The sequence below is a fragment of the Rutidosis leptorrhynchoides genome, chromosome 2, assembly GCF_046630445.1.
Source record: "Rutidosis leptorrhynchoides isolate AG116_Rl617_1_P2 chromosome 2, CSIRO_AGI_Rlap_v1, whole genome shotgun sequence".
NCBI classification, from domain to species: domain Eukaryota; kingdom Viridiplantae; phylum Streptophyta; class Magnoliopsida; order Asterales; family Asteraceae; genus Rutidosis; species Rutidosis leptorrhynchoides.
Genome location: NC_092334.1, coordinates 498,426,588 through 498,439,220, shown reverse-complemented (window position 1 = coordinate 498,439,220; position 12,633 = coordinate 498,426,588). Strand labels below are relative to the sequence as shown.

The window sequence follows — 12,633 nt, the reverse complement described above, 5'->3', positions numbered from 1 at the left end:
ATATTATATATTAAACTATATATGAATGATTGCACTGTCAACTGTGGACTATCGACTGTGGACTAATAACATTGGACAATTAAAATGAATTAAAATATTGATTATAACATATGAAACTAAACAATTCTTCAAGTTGCCACTTGATTTCATCTTAAACATCATTTGTATCTTCATGATTACATTCTGCGTTCAAACCTTTCATGATTCTTGAAAACACCTCAATCGAGAGGATGAACCAACCGCACTTCATTTACGGGAGAAAAGATTGATGCATATAGTTATGCACCTGAAAACACTCGGAACCTGAGTAAACGTTTAACACGTAGCTGTGCTAATTCCTTTAGCGTTATCATTACCGAAAATAACTTTGCATCTGCTGTTCGAAATAGCCAGTTTTGTCACAGCTCCAGCAAGACAACTTCAACTTTTCGTACGAAACAACTTTATTATAACGTTGATATATACGCGTGCTCTTTTATTGTTATCAAGGAACCTTTCATATTCCACCATATTACCATCAGCGTTTAATCATCTAAAAACACAATTCTCCTGAAACCACCTCGGATTAATAACCGATGATTCAGATATCATAGCATTAAATGCAGAGGAAACAGAAAAGTGGTAGATGGTCTAGACAACTAAAAGTTTGATGATAAAGAAAGGAGTGTTAGGAACGCTCGATAGAAAATTGGGTATTGAAAAACAGATTGAGAGACCCATGAAGGAGACCAAGGATAAATACAAGGACCAAACCCTATATTCAAAGGATTCAGGTAATTCTGGATCCGTTGAAATCTTTAGAGAATATCTTGCTCCGAAGTCATGTTAAAATCTTGCGGAAAATCTTTCTCCATCAACCATCGAACTTAGAAATCCCAAAATATCATCATCAATATCTTCGATATTTCTGAGGATATTTTCATAAATATTCTCGTTCGAAATTATATACCTCCTCGTTCTTCCTGTGTAACATTATATTGGAAACATTCAATAGAAAATTTAGTACCAAAAAGCAAATTATGCGAAACTATGAAAGAAGCCGTGGATAAATCACAAAGAATAAGTTTGACTTCAAAGAACCTAAATGATTCAATGTCTGCTGAAGTCTTTAGCGAATATCTTACTCATTACTCTAAAACCTTGCGGACAATAGTCTCCATCATCCTCCGATCTTAGATATTCAAAGATATTATCGTATCTTTCATTATAAATATCCTCGATGTTTCTGAATATATTTTTATAACTAATACTATCTGAAATCATTTATCTCTTCGTGCTATCAGTGTTACATCATATAGAAACTATTAGTTTCTATATTCTGTAAACTTTCGAGCTTAAAATATGAATGTTATTGAAGAAATGTTGGGAACTGAAACATGAGTTAATATAATATAATGACACTTGATCAACGTGATTATATTACAGTAAGTAATGCTGAGTTTCTAATGAAGCGTGATGATGGTTCACAGTAGATCATACCATCATCACGTGTCATGTTACATAACTTTTTCATTCTACCTAACTCCTGAACATATCAAGAAAATGTATTCTTAATGGTTCTATCTTCCGTGATGTTGATAAATTTGAAAATCAAATCGTGCTATCACGTTCCTTCCTGCCTAGAACATTATAATCATTCGAAACTCTATATCTACAAATTCTGGACTATTATTCGCTTGATGTAGAATCGGGACGAGAAAACAAAAGCATGAAGCTCCAAAAGAGAAAAGAGATATAAATCGCAACAAATAAGAGAGAGCATTAACTGTGGATGACAATGATTATAGGAGACAGAAACAGGAACACTAAAATATAAGAGAAAATATAAAGCTCAATAACAAAACGGAGATTACAAACCGTGGATATTAATACGAATAACAATATAAAGACACGGTAGAAGTAAGAATAGTATCACTCCAAGGTAATAGTAGAAGTAAACAGGTTCTTCTGGAGGGAGATTGAAAAGAAGGATGACAGAAATGATAATTAGAAAAATATCAAGGATTAGAACATGATTAAGCATTTTCACAATCTTTTGGATGTATGAACTAAGAAAGAAAGTATAGGAATGGTGAGAATAATGGAACGGAAGAGCTTAATTTATAGTGGAAATATTAGACAGAGTAATCGAGGCAGATCACCGTATTTAATTATAGAGATCTAAATTTCCTTACTCGCCGAAGAATCAAATCTTTTAGATTTTGAAGATTTTCTTTAAACCCCTTGAATTCCGGAATTCAACAATAACTACGTCAAAAGTTAAAACGCACCTTATTTTCTAAATTCAACTCTGTTTACGTCAAAAGCTAAGGAAAATATTATTTTTCTTCAATTCACTCTTTTGCAATAGCTCCATTCGTATCCTTAGAATAATCGAATTATTTTATCATTATTATTCAATGATGATAAACCTCTAATTATCAACTTATATTGGTCATGAAAACATTTTTATTGATAGCCATGACCACCTCACTCAAATTTCGGGACAAAATTTCTTTAACGGGTAGGTACTGTGATGACCCGGGAATTTCCGACTAAATTTAAACTTAATCTTTATATGTTTTCAACACGATAAGCAAAGTCTATAATGTTGAGTCTCAAAATCTTTGAACTATTTTACGATTCATTGACCTTTGACTATGCCCGATGATTCACGAACAATTGTTGTAAATAAATATGTATAAATATATATATAAATACAAGTGTATATATTAATTTGAAATTATAAATTATAATTTAAACATTTGAGTTAAAAATGTAAAATAAGACATAAAATTAGTAAGTGTAATTTAAAATGAAGCTTTATATAAATATGTATGGTTATTATAATTTTATATTATATAAAATGTATAAATAATAAATCTTTAATAAAAGTTATTATATAATGTATTATATGATCATTAAATATTACATAAGTAATAATATATATATATATATATATATATATATATATATATATATATAAACAAATTTAAATATAGTTGCTATAATAATATTATTATAATTAGTATTGTAATAATTAGTATTATTATTATTATTTTTATTATTGTTACTTATTATTAATTAGTATTATTATTATTAATTATTATTATTAATTAATTTCTAAAGCAAAGACAGAACACAGAAAGCATTTCCATCCCTATCAATTTTATTTCCTCTACTATTTTAAATTGATTCATATCTGTACTTTTTGTTATATATCTAACCAAATATTCAATACAAACAAAGGCAGTTGAAAATTTCTTGTCTACTTTTTATTTTTTTTATTTTTGTTGTTTCTTCTTCTTCCCTGTTTGGAATTCTGTTGACTCACAACAACAACATCAGATAATCCCAATTATTTACATCCTTTATATCATACTAAACATCACAGGAAATCAAGGGCAGAAGACTCAAAACATAAAACAAAGAACCCAGTTATTTATTATTTATTTTTTTTTCTTTTTCTCTACACGTTATTTTTTTTTTTTACAAAACTTGAATTAAATTCGTTTTTCCAAAATCTAAAAATGGAGTTTGGTTAGGAATCCTCTATTAACACTTTCTGTAAATTCGCAGCTTTCAATTTCTCAAATTGAGGTCGATTTTCTGAAGTCAAACTTAAAACTGAAAAAGTCAACAGAGTTTTTATTATTCGAATTCGAGTTTTAGATGTTGTTTTAGATTCAATTGATAATTTATAAAGCTTCTATAGATGATTTAAGAAGCCTTTCGTGTTATAGCAATTGAGTAAAACGATTTACATTCCAAAAATCAAATTTTTTTTTTTAAAACCATCGAAGAACACAACGTGAGTTGTATCTGTTTTTTTTTCTTTATTTTTTTTTAATGATTTTCTGTTTAGTTCCATATTGATTAGTAGTCCAAGTCTTAAACTAAATCTGGAAATCAATTACTATGGATGGAATTCGTTTCCTGGTCGACTAATTGCTGTAAAAAGGAAGAAGAAATAATAACGATAACGTACGGGTTAATATCTAAAGAATCGAGGTTAATTACAGAAAACAGAATTGGATGGATGGTTGGGTGTTGGTTCGGGTTTACGAGAGGTCCCGGGTTCGAGTCCCTGCCCTGACAGTTTATTAATTTTTTTGAAGCTGGTACATTAAGGTAGTCTCTAACAATTTTTTTTATTATTATTATTGTTATTATTATTATTATTATTGTTATTATTATCATTTATATTATTATTATTGTGTTAGCTATTAGTATCACTAAAATTAATATTAAAAGTATTTTTAGCATGACGAATATTATTATTACCATCATTGTTATTATAATTATGATAATTGTTATTATTTAAAATGTTTAGAAATATCATTATTATTAATCAAATTAGGAGTATTATCATTATCGTTAGCATTGGTATATGTATTATAATTACAATTAGGATTATTATTATTAATATTATTGCTATTATTAATATTATAATTATTATTATTACCAATATCATATTTATATTTATAAGCAGTAGAAACTTCAGTTATCATTAATATTCTTATATGTATTATTAAAATTATTATAAATTTTGTCATTTTAGTGTTATTATCATTATCATGATTTTTATTATTATGAAAATAATACAAAATCTTTATTATTATTTTTCTTACAAACATTAGCATTAGTAACATTCTATAATTATTAGTAATATTATTATGTATTGTTATTATTATCATAATTAACAACATTATTAGATCATTATAAGTATTATTATTAATATTATTTTACTAAATGAATATTTCGTATATAAAAATATATTTATAAGAAATATTACATACAAGTATGTATAAATCATACTAACAAATTGTATATGAATATTCATATACAACAAATTTGGTATTTTTAATGTAATACTAATTAAATATATTAATATAACTAACTAAACACTAATCATTTTAATTATGCATACACAAAAAAAAAATTAAATATATATATATATATATATATATATATATATATATATATATATATATATATATATATATATATATATATATATATATATATTTAATAACATAAGTTATAATATATAAATTTGTTCAATTTCAAGTATATATATTAATATATATACAAATGATATAGGTTCGTGAATTCGAGGTCAACCCTGCATTGTTCAGTTGTTCAATATAGTCATATGTATTTTTACTACAAAATACATTAGGTGAGTTTCATTTGCCTTTTTACCCTTTATATTTTTGGGCTGAGAATACATGCGAAACTTTTATAAATGTTTTTACGAAATGGACACAAGTAATCAAAACTACATTATATGGTTGAATGATCGAAATCGAATATGCCCCTTTTTATTAAGTCTGGTAATCTAAGAATTAGGGAACAGACACCCTAATTGACGCGAACTCTAAAGATAGATCTATTGGGCCCAACAAGCCCCATCCAAAGTACCGGATGCTTTAGTACTTCGAAATTTATATCATGTCCGAAGGAGGATCCCAGAATGATGGGGATATTCTTATATGCATATTGTGAATGTCGGTTACCAGGTGTTCAATCCATATGAATGATATTTTTATCTCTATGCATGAGACGTATGTTTATGAGAAATGGAAATATAAAATCTTGTGGTCTATTAAAATGATGAAAATAATTATTTATGTTAAACTAATGAACTCACCAACCTTTTGGTTGACACTTTAAAGCATGTTTATTCTCAGGTATGAAAGAAATCTTCCGCTGTGCATTTGCTCATTTTAAAGATATTACTTGGAGTCATTCATGGCATATTTCAAAAGACGTTGCATTCGAGTCGTTGAGTTCATCAAGATTATTATTAAGTCAATTATAGTTAGATATATTATGAAATGGTATGCATGCCGTCAATTTTCGATGTAATGTAAGATTGTCTTTTCAAAAACGAATGCAATGTTTGTAAAATGTATCCTATAGAGGTCAAGTACCTCGCGATGAAATCAACTGTTGTGAATCGTTTATAATCGATATGGACTTCGTCCGGATAGATTAGGACGGGTCTTCACATAGTGGGTCTCCTTGCCTTACACCTCTTTTGGGGAAGAATTGTTCGGTGGGCAACCCGTTAATTAGGACAGAAATAGAGGTCGAATTAAGTAATTAAATATAATTTCGAGGGACTAAATATAATTAATATTATATATAATATAATATAATTAATATCTCTTTTATATATAATAAAATGTAAAATAGGTCATTTTTAAAAGAGTTAATCAATCCTAACCACCCATTAAATTAAACATCTTTGATCTAAACCCTTGATTATTTAGTAATCTTGCTCATGACCTCATAAACCTAGCATTGATTTGTCTGATTACAAAAATACCTTATATACAGAAAAAGTGGCAGCCAAATTAGGGATTTTAGGGGTTTCAATTCATTTCTCACATTCTACATTATACCACTCAATTTCAACCCTAATCGATCCAAAAAAAAAACCCTACATTTCTCTCCCACTTCGTCGCGACTAAATTCGACATAGAATGAATCACCAAATCAAATACAAAACATTACAGTTATTGAATCGAAATCTTCATAGAGTCTATCAATTGAATCCATCTAATTAAACGATTTTCTATCGTCGTCACCGCTGCTTCAAGCCAGTCACAATCGACTAACATCCATTGTAGAAGAATCAAGAAGACGTTCGATTGTAGCATCTACGAGTTTCAACAATTAACGGTAATCTTTAATTTGAGATCTTCTGTTCAATTCGAAATTGTGGGTATTAAAGACTAATGATCGTGACATTTTTTTTTTGTTAGGGTTCATCGTCTACATCGACGGTATTGAAATTGAAATTGAACATTTAATTGCTGTTGTTTTTTGTCCTCATAGACTTTCTTTTGTCTTTATATTCTATTGATTTTTTTTAATGTTTTTAATCAAGAATTTGAAGTCTGGTTTGTAGGTTCTGTACTTACTTCTCGAGGAGAACTGATGTTGCCGAAAACACTTACCGTGGTTCATTATGGTTAGTCATTTTTGTTGCCGAAAACACTTACCGTGGTTCATTATGGTTAGACTATGGTTCATTATGTTTCGTTGTCTTTGTTGAGAACTTAAGCAGGTGTATAAAATTGACAGTGAATCAACAGTTAGTCATTTTTGTTGTCCTGTTTTGCTAGGGAATTACTTTCATCTTACAAATAAATGGTTTTTTTTGTATTCTGTTAGATTCTCCCAATTTCCCAAATGAGGTTGTCTGGATTCTTGCTATAGTATAGACGATTACAAATGTCACTACAAATTCAGTTAGTTGTTTTATACCTTTTATCAATAATATAGGAAGTCCTGTGTTATTTCCCCGCAATTAAGTACATCATACGTATTCTTACGACTCTTCAATATTTGTTTATATGTTCTAATATTATTTTTCACATGTGTTGCTAATCTTTATGCCTCAAAGGAACTGTATATGCAAAAAGGTTTGAGTTATGTAGAATTGTTCCTTTGGATATGGTTTTTGTTTCAATATCGCAACATTTTACTTTTCAAAAGAGGGTTTGATCAGTTTATGATTATTTATGTTATATATTATTTATTTGTTATAGGACCAAGTGTTGACAAGGCAAATTACTTGAAAGCTCTGCATGAGAGTTGACTGCATGATTGTGGGAGCATCGTAAGCTCTGTATCTTATCAATTATCAACATAAATAAATTCCTTCTTTACTGGCATTTGATTTTTTATATATAATAAATGAAAGGGATTGTTTTATAACATATAGTTTCTCATAATCTTCTCATAATCTGCAGTCATGATAAATATTTTTAGGTAATTGCTGTATTGATTGGTTTGATTATGGTTGGGAAAGCATGTTTTTTGTTCCCTATTTCAGTTTTATCCAGATTAACCATGACATTAGACGAGTAGCAATATTGAGTAACTTAAAGTGCATTCTACAAATTCAGACTGATCATGGGTTTAAGGTCGCTGGTATGACATTCTATTATATTGGTTATTTTGGGGTTGGTTTTCGTAATGTTCTATTGATATGAGTGGCGCCCCGTACAAAACCATCGTATACGGTTTATCAACAACATGATCATTACAAGGTCAAACACTATATGCTGTTTGAAAACCAGTTTTGCATTCATAAAAAGATAGCGTTTTACAAAAGATAACGTGTTTCCTACGAATAGAAGCATTAACATAAGTATGTGACCCAAAGGTCGTTACAAAGCCATTGTTTGAAAATAACGTAAGTTACGAATGCAAAATAAAAGTTTCATGATTGAGACATCTCTAAGTAATGCAGCGGAAGTCTAACACAGCAAGTCTAACACCAAGACAGCAAGTCTAACAGCGAAAGCAACAACGTCTAAGCACTTGAGAAATACACGCTTAAAAAGTCAACACGAATGTTGGTGAGCTATAGTTTGTTTGTAATCAGTAATGTAATGTAGACCACGAGATTTCAGTGCTTCAACCAGCAGTTTAAATCAGTATGAAAAATATATGCTTAACCGTGGGCACCCGGTAACTAGACTTAACATATGTATATGATAATGCTAAAAACGAACATATATTTCATAGCATTATCCCTCAAGAAAGACAAGCTTTTAGTTGCAATTGTTCTATTTACAAGTGATATTCGTTTAAATAATAAAAGGTGAAGACAAAAGACAGATTCGACGAATTGAAGACGCAAACGATCAAAAAGCTCAAAAGTACAAAGTACAATCAAAGTGGTTCAAATTATTGGTGAGAAACGTCTCAAAATTACAAGAGTACAAGCCGCAAAACGCAAAATACAAGATATTAAATTGTACAAAAGGACGTTCGAAAATCTGGAACCGGGACCAGAGTCAACTCTCAACGCTCGACGTAACGGACTAAAAATTACAAGTCAACTATGCATATAAATATAATATAATATATAAATAATTCTAAAAATTATTTATATAATATATATATTTAATTAAACCGTCGACAAGAAGCAAACAAACTCATGTGAGCTGGAAAAGCAGGCCATGCGATCGCATGGCCTGGAAGTGCAATTTCCATTCGATCGCATGGCCCAAATTTGAGGGTCAGGTCCTATAAATTTCGCAGTTTTGGTTGAACAAAAACACATCTTTTTCTTTCTTGATTCTCTCAACGTATATGTATATGTATATGTATATATATATATATATATATATATATATATATATATATATATATATATATATATATATATATATATATATATATTATAATTTTAATTTTAATTTTAATTTTAATAATAAGGGTATGTTAGCGAATGTTGTAAGGGTGTAAGTCGAAATTCTGTCCGTGTAACGCTACGCTATTATTAATCATTGTAATTTATGTTCAACCTTTTTAAATTAATGTCTCGTAGCTAAGTTATTATTATGCATATTTAAGCCGAAGTAATCGTGATGTTGGGCTAAATATTAAAATTGAGTAATTGGGCTTTGTACCATAATTGGGGTTTGGACAAAAGAACGACACTATTTGAAATTAGACTTTGGGCTATTAATGGACTTTATATTTGTTTAATTAAATGATAGTTTGTTAATTTAATATAAAGATTTACAATTGGACGTACCTATAAATAACCATATACACTCGATCGGACACGATGGGCGGGATATTTATAAGTACTAATAATCGTTCATTTAACCGGACACGGAAATGGATTAATAGTCAATGAACTTATTAAAATAGGAGTGAATTATATACAAGGACACTTGGTGTAACTATAGTTTAAGTCCCCAATTAGTTGGAATATTTGACTTCAGATATAAGGATAATTTGACGAGGACACTCGCACTTTATATTTATGACTGATGGACGGTTATGGATAAAAATCAGACGGACATATTGAATAATCCAGGACAAAGGACAATTAACCCATGGGAATAAACTAAAATCAACACGTCAAACATCATGATTACGGAAGTTTAAATAAGCATAATTCCTTTATTTCATATTTAATTGCACTTTTAATTATCGCACTTTAATTTATTGTCATTTTATTTATCGGACTTTAATTTATCGCACTTTAATTATTGTCATTCACTTTACGCTTTAAATTAAGTTATTTTTATTTTTAATATTTTACATTAGGTTTTAACTGCGACCAAAGTTTTAAAATCGACAAACCAGTCATTAAACGGTAAAAACCCTCTTTTTATAATAATAATACTACTTATATATATATTTTTATTTTTACAAATATAGTTTTTAAAAATATAGTGTTAAACTTGGCTAAGATCCCTGTGGAACGAACCGGACTTACTAAAAACTACACTACTGTACGATTAGGTACACTGCCTATAAGTGTTGTAGCAAGGTTTAGGTATATCCACTCTATAAATAAATAAATAACTTGTGTAAAATTGTATCGTATTTAATAGTATTTTGTAGCAAAAATACTACTATTTTGTATACACCTCGCACAACATCAAGGATTTTTGGCGCCGCTGCCGGGGAATCTTAAACGCCGGAAGCTAAACGCTATATAAAAAAAAAAGATTCTTAGTTTACTTTTGTAAAAATACGCTTTTGTAAAAATACGTTTTAATTATTAAAAATATAAAAATATAAAAAGAAAAACAAAAAATTATATATTTTTAATAGTTTGTTAAATATATATAAAATTATAAAGTTTCTTTATTTTTATTTCTTAAAATATAAGTTTTTATTTATATAAATATTTTATAAAAACAGAAAATTAAATATAAAACAGAAAAATATATATATATATATATATATATATATATATATATATATATATATATATATATATATATATATATATATATATATATATAAGTAATCAGGCTACACTGTAGCAGCCCAGATTCTGGCCCGAAACCCTACTCCATGCGATCGCATGGATTTATAACGCAAAGACCATGCGATCGCATGGCCTGATCTGACACGCCACAGTTTGACCTATTTCAGCATTAATTACGGAATATTAATTATTATTATTATAAACCCTAATTAGGGTTATTTATTTAATTAATTAATTTAGTTTTTAGTTTTAATTTGTAATTTAAGTTTTAATTAGTTTTATTAAATATAAAATTAATACTTTTATATAATAAATAATATATAAAAATAATATTTTTATAAAAATTGTACTTTTTATAACTTTAAGTTTATTTTTATATTTTGTATCTTTTTATTTATTTTAGCGTAATATTTGTATTTTTCGTTCGTATTTAGTTTTAAGTCATAGTTTTTGCCATAGTTATTTTTATTTCTAGATTTTTAGGCTTTGCCGTAAAATCTCTTAAGTACTTTTTCTTTAGACTAAGATTTAGGTGCTTTAGAATTTTGTGACGCCGTTTTTAGATTTTAGTACTTATTAAGTTATTGCCGTTTTGGATATAGAATTCCTTTTAAGCTTTAATATTTTTAGACGCAACTTTTAATTCTTAGTTTTTAGACTTTTAAGTTTCAACGCGCTACGTTCTTTTTATTATTTTTCGACCTTTTATTTTTCGACGTTTTTCGACGCACTATTTTTCTTTCTTATTTCTCGCCGCTCTAGTTTTTAGGACTTAGAATTTTTTCTATTTCTTCTCTAAAAATTTCTTTAAATTTCAACGAAAAATTATTTTAAGTGGTTAAATTGATAGACATCCAAAATTTTCTGGTTCGTAGTAATAGTTGGATTTGTTAGTGGCGAGTTGTGGGCTTTCGATTTAAAGGGTCCTGGCTACCTACTGCATCTATTGGCTATTCGAAACGTGGGCAAAATCAGAAAAGTCTATTAAATTTGATAACTTATATAATTTTTATCTTTTATAACTAATAGGATATTCAGTGAATGCACCGAGCAAAACGTTCACCACCTTTTATACGTTCACCACCTGTAACTCGATCAAGACATCTAGCCAATATTGTCGCCGTTGATTTTTCTTTAGAATCTTCATCTAGTCGACCAAGTACTCCAATTCAAATTTCCGATAATCCATTTTTTGAACCAGACGTCACAATTGAGAATCCGAAGGATATTCAGGGACAATTCAGATATCCTGAACCATTAATTTTTCCTCCGGAACCACCAATCATTCAAACAGAGATTGTCGATGAACAACCCATTAAATCAGAATCCTCTAGTGATTCAGATTCAACAAATTCAATCACGAAGAATCTGGAACCTCTAAGTATGAAAGACCGAATGCGAGCTAAACGCACTGGCCAAGGTCACGCAATTACTCAACCAGACATTAATGCACCAGATTATGAAATCAAAGGACAAATCCTACACATGGTAACTAATCAATGCCAATTTAGTGGTGCGCCGAAGGAAGATTCAAATGAACATCTTCGTACCTTTAATAGGATCTGTACTCTATTTAAAATCCGAGAAGTGGAGGATGAACAGATATATCTCATGTTATTTCCTTGGACTTTAAAGGGAGAAGCCAAAGATTGGTTAGAATCGTTACCTGAAGGGGCGATTGATACATGAGATGTTTTAGTTGAAAATTTTCTTAAACAATTCTTTCCGACATCTAAAGCCGTGAGACTTCAAGGAGAAATTGTTACGTTCACACAAAAGCTAAATGAAACTCTATATGAAGCGTGGACAAGATTTGGAAAGTTGTTAAGAGGATGTCCGCAACATGGTTTAGACACTTATCAAATAGTACAAATATTCTACCAAGGATGCGACAT

At 28.9% G+C, this 12,633-nt stretch overlaps 1 long non-coding RNA gene across 1 annotated transcript; it reads left to right on the top strand.

Moving 5' to 3' along the window:
• Window positions 1–6,368: 6,368 nt before the first annotated feature.
• Window positions 6,369–8,225, top strand: LOC139892717 (uncharacterized). Its single transcript, XR_011774205.1, has 3 exons — window positions 6,369–6,669; window positions 6,753–6,773; window positions 6,899–8,225. It is a non-coding gene; the product is annotated as an uncharacterized lncRNA (long non-coding RNA).
• The last annotated feature ends 4,408 nt before the right edge of the window (window positions 8,226–12,633 follow it).